General features: G+C 48.9%; 1 long non-coding RNA gene across 1 annotated transcript; it reads right to left on the bottom strand.

The window, feature by feature from the left end:
* Window positions 1-6,745: 6,745 nt before the first annotated feature.
* Window positions 6,746-11,201, bottom strand: LOC137215911 (uncharacterized). The gene is made up of 3 exons (XR_010939482.1): window positions 10,675-11,201; window positions 8,362-10,009; window positions 6,746-7,046 (listed from the first exon to the last, which is right to left on the bottom strand). It is a non-coding gene; the product is annotated as an uncharacterized lncRNA (long non-coding RNA).
* Window positions 11,202-11,680: the final 479 nt, after the last annotated feature.

Raw genomic sequence — 11,680 nt, forward strand, 5'->3', positions numbered from 1 at the left:
AGGACCGGAGAGATGAAGGAGGAGGGCCTTAGGAGAGGGTCTGTACCTGGAGGGGTGGGGGGAGGAGGGCAAGGTTAAGCCTTGAAGGGAAGATGGTACATGGTAGGCTCTCCCCATTCCTAGCAATTCTCTCACACTTTCCTTATAACTCTTGTCCTGGCTACTGCAGATGACAAAAGAGCCGGTGTCTGAGATGATTTTTAAAATACTTGATGAACTGGTAACTAGCCACTCCCATCCTCCGCCCCGAGTGGGCAGGTCTAACCGGGGCACCTGCGTCCTCCCCAGGTTGCCGTCCGGATGCCCAGCAGTACTGGAGGCAAGAGGGTGGCCTTCCCTGAGCGGACTGTGCAGAGCTGCTTTTTGTGGGTTGGTTGTTGTTTGTTTGCGTCGGGGGAGCTCATGTAGGAGTTAAGTGAATTAAGCTACAAAGAGCTGGCGGCTCCAGCAGAAAGGGGCCTTAGTTTTCTGCCAGCAAAGTGTTGCAATCTGTTTTGACGGCCGTGCATCTCTGTGCACGGAAAAGGTGCTTTTCCTTGCTTCCAGCTGCTAGAAAAAGGAGGGGAAGGAGCTGTCGGCCCTCGTTCCCGAGGCCAGGCTTTCAGACCTGGGCGGGAAGCAAGGCCAGGATAAGTCCTCCAGGTCTATGTCCCGCTCCTTTTGCGTCCTCCCAGACCGTTCCTGGGCCGGGCTCGCTGGGGTCCGAGGCTGCCCCACCAGCTCGGCCAGGCCTTCAGCTCATCACTGGCTCTGTGACCCCAACACCGGGCCACATCCCTCACCTCCCTCCCCACGGCGGCGAGAGGCTCCCTACTTTGGGCTGGCAGCCCCCTGATGCAGAAGACTGGCAGAATCGACTCTAAAGATTCAGAGTGACCGGTAATGAGAACGATGGACTTCTGCCTAGAGCAAAGTGTCTATCTCTGCCCTGAGGCCTAGCGAGCAGTGGGGCTGGGGGGACAGCTGGGGGCTTGGGGTCGGGGAGGAGGCCCCTTGAGCCTTCCAAGGGCTCAGCGCAATGAGGCTGCAGAGCTGGGAAGGCTGTGGATTTGCATCTGAAGCTAGCATTGCCCCGGGTGGGCCTCCATAGCCCCTAGCTACCTCACCCCATGGACACTCAGAGGGTCGGGAAGGTGTAGGAGAGAATCAGGCCTGAGTGGGGGGCTTCTGGGTCCGGGCCTGGCGAGCAACCACTACTCCTCTCCTGAAGTCCTTACCCACATTAACTCCGAGGTAAGAAACGTGCATCGTTGTGTTAAGACAGTTTCGAAGTTACACAGCGGTTGATGACCAACACGTAAAATGAAGCTGGGACCTTCAGAGGACACGAAGGTGCCTCTCGGCAGGAGTGGCCCGCCTTCCTGCGGCGAACCACAGGAACCTTCTCTCCTGCCCACAAAGCTCCCTCTCCCTCTGCGTCTTCATTCACAGCAGCCCAGGGAGAGACTGAGATGTATTTCCTCCTGCCATTCTGACCCCATAGGTGTAGGAAAAGTCGTCGAGCTCCTTCAAGACTCTGCGCTCCAGCACCACCCCTACCCCAGCCCTTCAGGAGGAACTTATTCCTCACCACACACCCACCTCAGGACCTCCTGGCAGCTCCTAGCCCCATAAAGACAGTCACTCCCTGGACCCCTGAGAGGTCCCCAGGTCTGCACATTGAAAAGTTGGTGACAACATCCCGCTCACATTTTCCCCGCCAACCTTGAGCCTCAGCCTCTTATCTGAGGAGAATCTCTCCATCAGCAATCAGTTTTTTACGACACCACTCTTTTAAAGGAGGTTTCATAAAAATATTTTCTTTATGAGAGTAATATAAGCTCAATTTCGAAAAAGTGGAGAATCCACAGAGCGATCACGGTTAAGGTGTGCGTGTGCCGTCAAAGCACATTCACTGTAAATAATGTATAAACAACGAAGCGCTGAAGTAATTTATCTTGCTGTGGCCAAAGCTTTGAAATGAAACGGTTTGCAACTGGAGGCCTTGTGTATTGATATTTAAGGCATATTCTGGCAGACAGCTACTTATATCTTCTAGAAAAATAATGGATGCAGATATAAGGGAGGAAAGGGATTTTTGTGGGCCTCTTTCTGTCTGCCCAGAAAGAAATAGCCATCAGGTGGGGAGGATGGTGGAGAAAGGAAATGACACAAAACACCTGTGTTTCAATTCGAACTTTGCTCAATGCCTGACACCTGTGATCTCTGTGGATCTCCCCCCCCACCACCAAATACCTCACTGCCCCTCACAGCGAGAGCCACTGTCCCTTCCCCCCACTCGAGTGCCAGAGCTCTGCCCATACCCGTGGCCCTCTGAGGCCACAGCTTCCTGTAATTAGTTTGCAAGCACTGCCGTAACAAACACCAGCACCTGGGTGGTTAAAACAACAGAAATTTACTCTCTTACCGTTGTGGAGACTAGAAGTCCCAAATGAAGGTGTCAGCAGGGTTCGTTCCTTCATGGGGGCTCCGGGGAGCATCTGTCCAGGCCTCTCTCCCAGCGGCTGCCAGCAGTCCCTGGCGTTCCTTGGCTCGTAGACGCATCCCTCCAATCTGTCTCCGCCCTCACGTGGCATTCTCCTCTCTGTGTATCTTTGTCTTCACGTGGCTTTCTTACAAGGACGACAGTGATTGGATTTAGGGCACACCTGATTCTAGTATGACCTCATCTTATCAAATTGCATCTGCAAAGACCCTGCTTTGAAATGAGGTCTTGTTCTGGGGTTCCAGGTGGATCTGAATTTGGGAGGGATGCTCTTCAATCCCATACATTAATGCCCAAACAGTCCACATTATAGTCATCAGCCATGACAGTGCCTGGGTTATCCCCAGTGGATTATAAATTGTGAGAAATAAAGGAAAAAGAAGAGATTGTGAAAAAGAAAGTCTTGAAACACGAACTCTGCTGAAACATGTTGGACTAAACAAGTTTTCTGAAGGTCCCAGGAGAGTCTGGATGAAGATTTTGCTGTCTTCCTTGTTGCTTGGAGAAAGCAGGGAGCAGTTCTTTGCAGGAGGAAATCTAAAACATGGGTAATGAAAGCAAATCTCCTGGAAACATAAGGGCTGGATCACAGCTACCTTAGGCAAGAAAACAGTGCAATGAATGTCACACAACCTATAAAATTGTCTTTAAGAAGAGTTCTTAAGGACATGGGAAAATGCTCATGCTGTAACGCTAAACAACAAAGCCAGGATCCAGAACTGCACTGCGGCGTGAGCTCGACTGTGCAATAAAGAGGAAGTACTTCCAGAAAATAAGGCTGGTGCCAACCGTGAGGTGAGGAGATGGAAGCAGGGAGCTATTGCCTTTTGTTTTACACACTTCCATGTTGTCCGAATTTTTTTTCCCAAAACATGGATGAAAATGATCAAAAGGTACAGACTTCCAGCTATATGATAAATAAGTACTAGGGATGTAATGTAGTATATGATTAATATAATTAACCCTGCTGTATGTTATATATGAAAGTTGTTCTATATGAACATTGTTAGGAGAGTACATCCTGAGTTCTCATCACAAGGAAAAAATATTTTCTTTTTCTTTTGTATCTATATGAGTTGATGGATGTTCACTAAACTTACTGTGATAATTATTTCATGACATATGTAAGTCAAATCATTATGCTGTACACCTTAAACTTTTATAGTGCTGAATGTCAATTATATCTCAGTAAAACTGGAAGAAAAAAATAAACTTTAAGTTTGAAAATAGGTTCAGATTTACAGAAAAGCTACAAAGATAATGCAGAGAGTTCCCATATGTCAAGTACCCAGTTTCCTCTATTGTTAACTTATTTGTCACAATTAACCATTTTTATTAATGAACGTCCATTCCTTTATGGGATTTTTAAAGTTTTTAATCTAATGTCATTTTCCTTTTCCAGGAGCCCATCCAGGACACCGCATTACGTTTAATGATCGTGTCTCCCTAGGCTCCTCTAGACTGTTAGGCTAGGCTTTCCTTATTTTTGATGATCTTGACGGTTTTGAGGAGTCCTGGTCAGATGTTCTGTAGAGCGTCCCTCAGTTTGGGTTTGTCTGAAGTCTACCCTCATGACTAGACTGAGGTTATGAATTTTGGGGGAAAAGACCACAAAAGTTAAGTGCCATTCTCATCACATCATATCAAGAGATATATTACTTTAAAAAAAAGTATTTTTTATTTATATAAAAATAAAATAAAAAAATATTTATTTATTTATTTTTATATATTTTTTAATTTATATAAAAATGAAATAAAATTATTTTTATTTATTTTTATTTTATTTTTTAATTTATTATTTGTTGCTTGGCTTTTATTTTGGCTGCCCCACACGGCTTGCAGGATCTTCGTTCCCTGACCAAGGACTGAACCTGGGCCACGGCAGTGAGAGTGCCCAATCCTAACCACTAGACTGCCAGGGAACTCCCTGTATTACTTTCTGAATGAAACATACAATAAAATATATTTTAAATAAGGATTATGCTAGAAAAATAGCGGTGTCTGACTCTGAGCGTAGATCATGAGGGTTTTCTTAATATCTTTCTTTATAGTTCTCTATAAGAAGCATAAAATCTATTTTATAATTAGAAAAAGGACAACAACAACAACAAATCCAACTGTAAATACACAGGAAGGGCGGCAGAGGGGCTTGGCTGTGAGGACAGGGTTAGAGAGCAGGAGTTGGGCCCGGGTCTGGTGCGGGAACAGTGTCAGCGTGATGGGGAACACGCCAGGCCTGGCTGCTGGGAGCAGTCAAGATTACTAATGGCAGGACAGACAGTAACAGCAACAAAAGGAGAGCGAGGTCCAGGGCTGGGAAGACAGCGCTAATGAGAACACTGAGAAACATTCCAGGCAAAAGGGTCACCCAAAAATGTAAGCAAGCCTAGAGCCAAGATTAGTTATAGCCAAATAAGTCTCGCAGGATTCAGGGGGTGCCGGCAGCTGGGTGAATGCTCGGGCACCTCTGCGTCTCTGAATCCGGCAACGCAATGCTTTGTGTAAATACTGACTTTTTAGGGAAGACAGAGAGGAGCCTCTTTCTTTTTCCACTGCAGGGATTAAGAAAAGTTTATTGATTTTTAAACAGGCTGTTTCTAATCTGGGCTTATTTTAGATCTAATAAGACTGTTATCATTATTTTTTAATTGGGTACAGGGAAGGGAATTCAACGTCAATCTGTGGGTAAAGTATTTTTAATTGCTTTGGAAGAGTTACATTAAAACTGAGATTGTAGGTCACACGCGAGTCCCAGGGCACTGGTCCCACAAGGATATTCTACTGGAAGCAGTACGTCGCCCCTGCTCTCAGCCCAGCATTAAAATGGCTGGGCAGACGAGCTGGCAACCTTTGAAAGAAGCAACCTTTCAGTTATGCTGGGCAAACTTCTATTCCTCCTTCCAAGACCCAAGTCAAGTGTTGTATGACATCTTCTCAAATTCTCTCAGGCATCAAAATCTCTCTGAGGTGATAAAAATCACCTCCCTTTCCACCTCACAGGTTATTCTAAGGAATGAGTGAGCCCAGTTTTTATGGAAGTGCTTTGGAGTCTGCAAGGCACCATGTAAATGATGGATGATGTTATTATAAAATATCTGCAGGGAATGCCCTGGCGGTCCAGTGGTTGGGACTCTGCGCTCTCACTGCCGAGGGCCCGGGTTCAATCCCTGGTCGGGAGCTAAGATCCCACAAGCTGTGAGGTACAGCCAGAATAAATAAATAAATAAATTTTTAATTAAAAAAATAAAAATAAATAAATAAAAATATCTGCAAGTTAATGGTATGTGCCTGTCAGCGGGCTAGGTAACTGTACCTTGGTACAAAGACGCTTCTGGGAGGAAAAAAGTCGACCAACATTGACGATGGATAATTCAACCTATTTGAGTTCGGCAGGACACATGGCTTGCATCCCATATTCCTGACTCTTTCTCCACCAGCTGCTCAGAGCTGGGACCGCTGGCTTCACTTATGCTCACCCCTCAGTGCAGGTTCCTTTGGCGCTCAGGCAGGAAAGGATTACAGAGTTTAAGCACCACCCCCCATACCTGTGGGTTTAGGGACCCTGGACCCCCAGCTGACCCCTGGGCTCACATCGTGGTCCCAGCTGTGCTTGGCGGCCAGTCCCATGGGGTGTCCAGAGCCTCAGAGAAGCCCAGGGCTTCATCACCACTGGACAGGGCATCTGTGTGGCTCCAGGTGTAATTCTGGACAGGGCATCTAAGATCCAGACTCAGGACCGCCTGATCCCTGGATTTCCTGGGCTGCTTCCCCCTCTCCAGGTGGGAACTTGCTGCCACCAGGGACCTAAATGAGGTTTGAGACCCGAGACTCTGTCAGTGGCCGGACATGCCTTCCCTGTCCTTTTCCACGTGGCGGGCCGAGCTGGACCCCCCTCCTCCCCACCTGTCCTGTTTTGCCAAGGAAGCGCCCTGCTTAGTGCCAGTCTTAGGTTTTAACAAGTTTCTTAACTAATTTGTTGTTTGTCTCTACATATATTCAGGTGTGATCTCTCCCATTATACCTCTCCAAACTGCCAAACCTCTACCAATATTTGAATAGTGTCCTGCTCTAATTTAGAATCCCTGCTTTCATTTCAAATATACTGAGGACCCACATAACAATAACAACCACAACAATCAAATAGCGACTGTTTATAGAGCACATCCTATGTGCCTGGCACCAAGCTGAGTGCTGGACCCTCCCTGTGAGGTGTGTCATCGTCTCTTTACAGGTGAGGACCCTGAGCCCCAGGGTGGACAGCTGGTGGGTGACAGGATTGGGATTCCGCCCAGAGCTGTGTGGTCCCAAAGCCTGTGCTCGTGGCCGTGATGTGACACAGGTGAGCAGACGACTCAGGTGCATAAACTGCGTGGAATGGATAGAAACACAGCCGAGTTCCTGCAATGGACATAGGTTGTGGTACGTACTTTTGAAGGTTTTATTACATTTCCAAGTTACACGTTATTTTTTTCCTCTGGCAAATCCAAAGGGCCCACGTCCATCCTATCCTGTCTTCTCCTCCAGCGCTTTGCCGTTCATATCCAAAGCATCCTGCTAAGAGCTGTGGGAAACAGAAAGAGTAATCAGATGTAGCTTCCGCGTTCAAAAGGTTTTAATATAGGAGATGAATGGGAAACGACATGAGAGCTGAATGAAGCTTTAAGTCAGTCTCTTTTCTGTTTCCTTTCGGCTACCTAGAAATGGCTCGATTTCTTCTGTGGAATATCTCAAATTGGAGAAAGGCCTTGAATTCAACAGTGAATGGCTGAGTTTTAGGAGTCCAATTTTTTTTTTTTTTTTTTTTTTTTCGGTACGCGGGCCTCTCACTGTTGTGGCCTCTCCCGTTGCGGAGCACAGGCTCCGGACGCGCAGGCTCAGCGGCCACAGCCCACGGGCCCAGCCGCTCCGCGGCACGCGGGATCTTCCCGGACCGGGGCACGAACCCGCGTCCCCTGCATCGGCAGGCGGACTCTCAACCACTGCGCCACCAGGGAAGCCCAAGGAGTCCAATTTTTATGTGTGCTTTAAGGGGCAAGGATAAGACTTGAAGGGTGAGGGTATGTGATACTGTCCATTGCTGTGAAAGGTTGCAGTCTGCCCAGGGATTCGGAGGGGGGAATCAATTTTACATTCGGTCACCCTGGAAGCCATTCCGTTTCCCAGTCCCTCCAGCCTGCCTTGAATTATGGTTGGGTTCAGTTAGCAAAGCTTTATTGACGGCCCACTCTGAACCAGATAGAGCGTGGGGAAAGCAGGGTGCTAAAGTTGCAAAGGACATGGTCTTTGACCCTGAAGGGTTTATCATCGAGATAGGAGGACAGATTTGTCAGTAAAAGCTGGTCAGTTCAGTGACAGAGGTTGGGTGCTAGGAGAGCCCGGGGAAGGGATTTAGCCCAGTCTTACAGTATGGTGCAGTATGGGGGGTGTGTGTGTATCTCTGTGTGTGTCTATATGTGTGTCTGAGAGTGTCTATATGTGTGTCTGAGTGTGTCTGTGTGTGTCGATGTTGTAAAAATTAATAAACAGAAACCTCAATTTCTTTTATTTCCTTTTTTTTTTGGTGGCACTGTGTGCCATGTGGGATCATAGTTCCCGGACCAGGGAGCTAACCCGTGCCCCCTGCAGTGGAAGCTTGGAGTCAACCACTGAACCGCCAGGGAAGTCCCCCTCAATTTATTTTAAATGGAGTTGGGAGACCAGAAAGGGGAGATCTCAGGGCCTGTGATGACAGCAGAGCCCACCAGGAAGAAGAAAGACTCCTTTCCTGGTTAGCACTCAGCCAATGAAAAGCCATAGACTCTTTGTTTACTGTAGCTCCCCAACTTCTCTCCTCCCTGCCCCATAAAAGCAATCTCCTTCCCTTGCCCCTGGCTCACCATGGCTGCAGACCCCAAACTGCAATTGCTGGGGAGTAAGAAATTTTCCTCTGCCCCTCTAGGTTCTTCTGGCTGGTCTAAGAATTAAATGCACATGAGATAGATTAACAAGAGAAAATCAAACAGAAGTCCAGTAACATGTATACATGGGAGAGACCCAGGAAAACTGAGTAACTCATGAAAATGACCCAAGCCCTCACCTTAAGTACCATCTTCATCTAAAGCCAAAAAAGGATGTTAGGGGTAGTGGTTTGGGACTTCAAAGGGGAGGAAGGCAATGCACATGGAGATGGAAAAGCAAATGTTTAGTAAATAAATGTTTGCTGGGCCTGCAGAGACAGTGGGACCCAGCGTGAACTCGGGTCTCTAGGCATTTCCCCCACCACTCGAGCCCATACTCTCTGCTGATGTCTCTGGTGACAGCTCTGTTCTGGGAACAGGCGCGCTATGCAAACTCCTTTAGGCAGTTAGGGAGAAGGTCAAAGGTTCTGAGCTTTGGGGCCCTTGACTGTTCTCAGCTTGAAATAATCTGCCTGACAAAGAGGCATTTTGGGGTGGCGTCTTGCTCCCCTCCACAATTCTTTGCTGATCCCAAATAAACCCATTTTTGTTGGAGAAATATCTGGCACTCTATTTGTTTTAGGTCAACAGTGTATCTACATCTTCCTTGAAGACAAGACATATGACCTAAATCTTGAAAAGGAGATTCCAAGCAAAGAGAAGGGCAGAGCCAGTCAGTACACAGAGGCAACAGTTGACTTGCCGAGACCCATCAACAGGGTTGGGAGGTGAAGAGCGGCAGGGATTACGACTGGGAAGCACGTGGGTTAATCCTGTAATAGCAGAGGGCCCTGGGAAGCAAGGGAGAGACAAGGTTACATTAGCCCCTTGGAGACACTGCTCTGGTGGCAGCCTGGCAACCAGAGTGATGGTGGGCACAGGTGGCGGTGGGACACTGAGCTTAGTCACCAGGGAAAGCAGTCCAGGAGAGAGGCAACCAGAGCCCAGATTCCAGCAGGGGAGAAAGCGATGGAGAGAAGGTGCCACATTATCCTGCTGTCCCACAAGCCAAATGACATTTCCGTCTCTTCCTCACTGGCCTCTCTGACCCCTCCAGCCCTTCCCCAGCCTTCCATGGCCTTCCGTGATCCAGCCTCTGCCAGGCTCCCCTTAAACAGTGGGGAAGCCGGCAGTCGTGGGGGCGGAGAGACCGATCAGAGAGGGGGCAGAGCAGAGTCAGCCCAGCCTGCCCACCCCCAGAGTCCTTATCTGATCATCACGTAGTGTCATTTGCTCTTTGCAGTTCATTAAGTCCATTACTTCTCTATCGGTCTAATAGAATTGTACACCTAGACACATACGAGGAGTTCTTATGCTGTTACGGGGATAGGGGTTCTAACCCTGGGAGTTTTTACAGCACCGGTACCTTTTAATGGAAACAAATTTTCCTTCTTCCTCCTTTCATTGCCCTCCCCTGCCATGCTCCGGGTTATCCAGGTAAAGACTGACCCCTCCCGGGGGGCGGCTGGTGTCTGTTACCTCCCGAACAGGCTTCCATGGTGAGAGTTTCCTCATAAGAGCTTGTTCTTTGCTTCTAGAAATCTCTTCAATAAATACCCAGCAGATTAGATTCTCATGTAAACAGTGTCTGTTGTGAGGACAGGAGAGAATGACAATGTAATGGGACTGTTAGGAAACCGATCTGTGACTCCAGCTTTCTTCTTCTGGTGGAATCAAAGGCAGCAGGCATTTTTGAGCACCTGGCCCGTTGAAGTATCGCACTTGGGAGTCGGGTAGGTAGTGAGTGAGGAAGGGAACAGCCCTGAGCTCCAGGAGGTAGGTCCACGGGCCCATGGAGCTGTTGACTCTGCCCAAGGGACTGGGGGTGCTTGTGATGAACTGGGTTTTTCAATGGTGAGTGGGTGTTTGACAGGCAGAGACAAGAGCATTCCGAGCTGAGGAGACAGTGTGACTGACGGCATGCAGGGGGGTGGGGTGCTGGGGCCGGGAGACACGGGGTGTGGCTGGAGACTGGAAGTCATCGAACATGTGGAGGCGTGGTGGATTCTGTGTTTTGGGAAGATAACCAGAGACGGGGGAGTGATGAAAAGCAATCTGGAAGCCGTTACAGGATGAAGGTGATGAAGCCTGCTTCAGGCGGTGGGTGGGATGGAGAAAAGGGGACAGTGTCTCGAGATACTTAGGATGTAGGATTGAGCTGAGCTGGCTGGTGACTGTGTAGGAAGGAATAGCGCATGACAGAAAGTTTGCTAGTTTGGGAGAACAGGTCCTTGAAGCCATGCACTTGGACACCTGAGAAGAGGTAATGCTTCATGAACTGGTATCATCTCAGGTGCCTCTAAGGAGGCAGCTGCCGGGGATTTGGCAGAAGGTACAAGCAGGAGCTACAGAAGGCACATGAAGAGAGGCTTGCTCTTCGTGCCCAGATGGAATCTGCTAGTTTTCCTAACGTCTGCAATAGTGCCACTGGTGGCAGCCACTGTATAAACTGGGACGGAATCAAGCGGGACTCACTCCAGACCCCCCCCCGTGAGGCACCTCTGGGAGGCTGGTCAGGTGGAAGCTCACGTTGAATGCAGGGCTAGGAGGCCATCGGGTGGTGCTCTCTAGAAGACGGCCGGAGCTTGGATATCAGGTGATAGCCAGGTTGGAAATCTGGGCCACAATTAGCAGACTGGAGGCAGCTGAAGCCAGGGGCATGGGTGAGATGACTCACGGAGGGCCCCGGACAGAGCAGTCGAGGAGGAGGTGCCAGTGGAAACCGGTATGAAGAGGACGAGGAGAGGGCAGAGGCTGGGAGTCTGCTGTGGGACGGACTGGGCTGGCTAAAGGGCAAGTAAAACCAGTGAAGCCAGTGAGGGGAGGCTGGCAGAGAGGGAGCAAGGGGAATGGGGCGGGCGGGGTGGGGAGGAGGGCGGGGGACGGGGTGTCAGCCCTAGCAACCTGGACTGTCGTGCCCTGACCCGTGTACTAACTTCTCTGCATCCAGGCCCAGCTTAGTTTGCTCCGGGCCCATCCTTCACGGCTCTAAGGGAGGCCACCATCTTGACCTTTGGGGGTTCAAGCCTCTGGGATCAGAGGTAAAACAAGGAGGGTCTTAGAACCTCCCTTCACTCATCTCTTGGATAACAGCTTCTGGACTACTGGGCCAACGCCACTCTTCCTTGCTTTGCACTGAAAAAAAAAAAAAAAAATCAGCGTAGATAGCATGTAGCGATATTTCTGAGCGTGGCTTTGATCTTGGGGTAGGAACATTCCAGGAGAAAAGCAAGAAAAAAGTTCTTAAGAATCTGTCGAT

The sequence above is a fragment of the Pseudorca crassidens genome, chromosome 21, assembly GCF_039906515.1.
Source record: "Pseudorca crassidens isolate mPseCra1 chromosome 21, mPseCra1.hap1, whole genome shotgun sequence".
NCBI classification, from domain to species: domain Eukaryota; kingdom Metazoa; phylum Chordata; class Mammalia; order Artiodactyla; family Delphinidae; genus Pseudorca; species Pseudorca crassidens.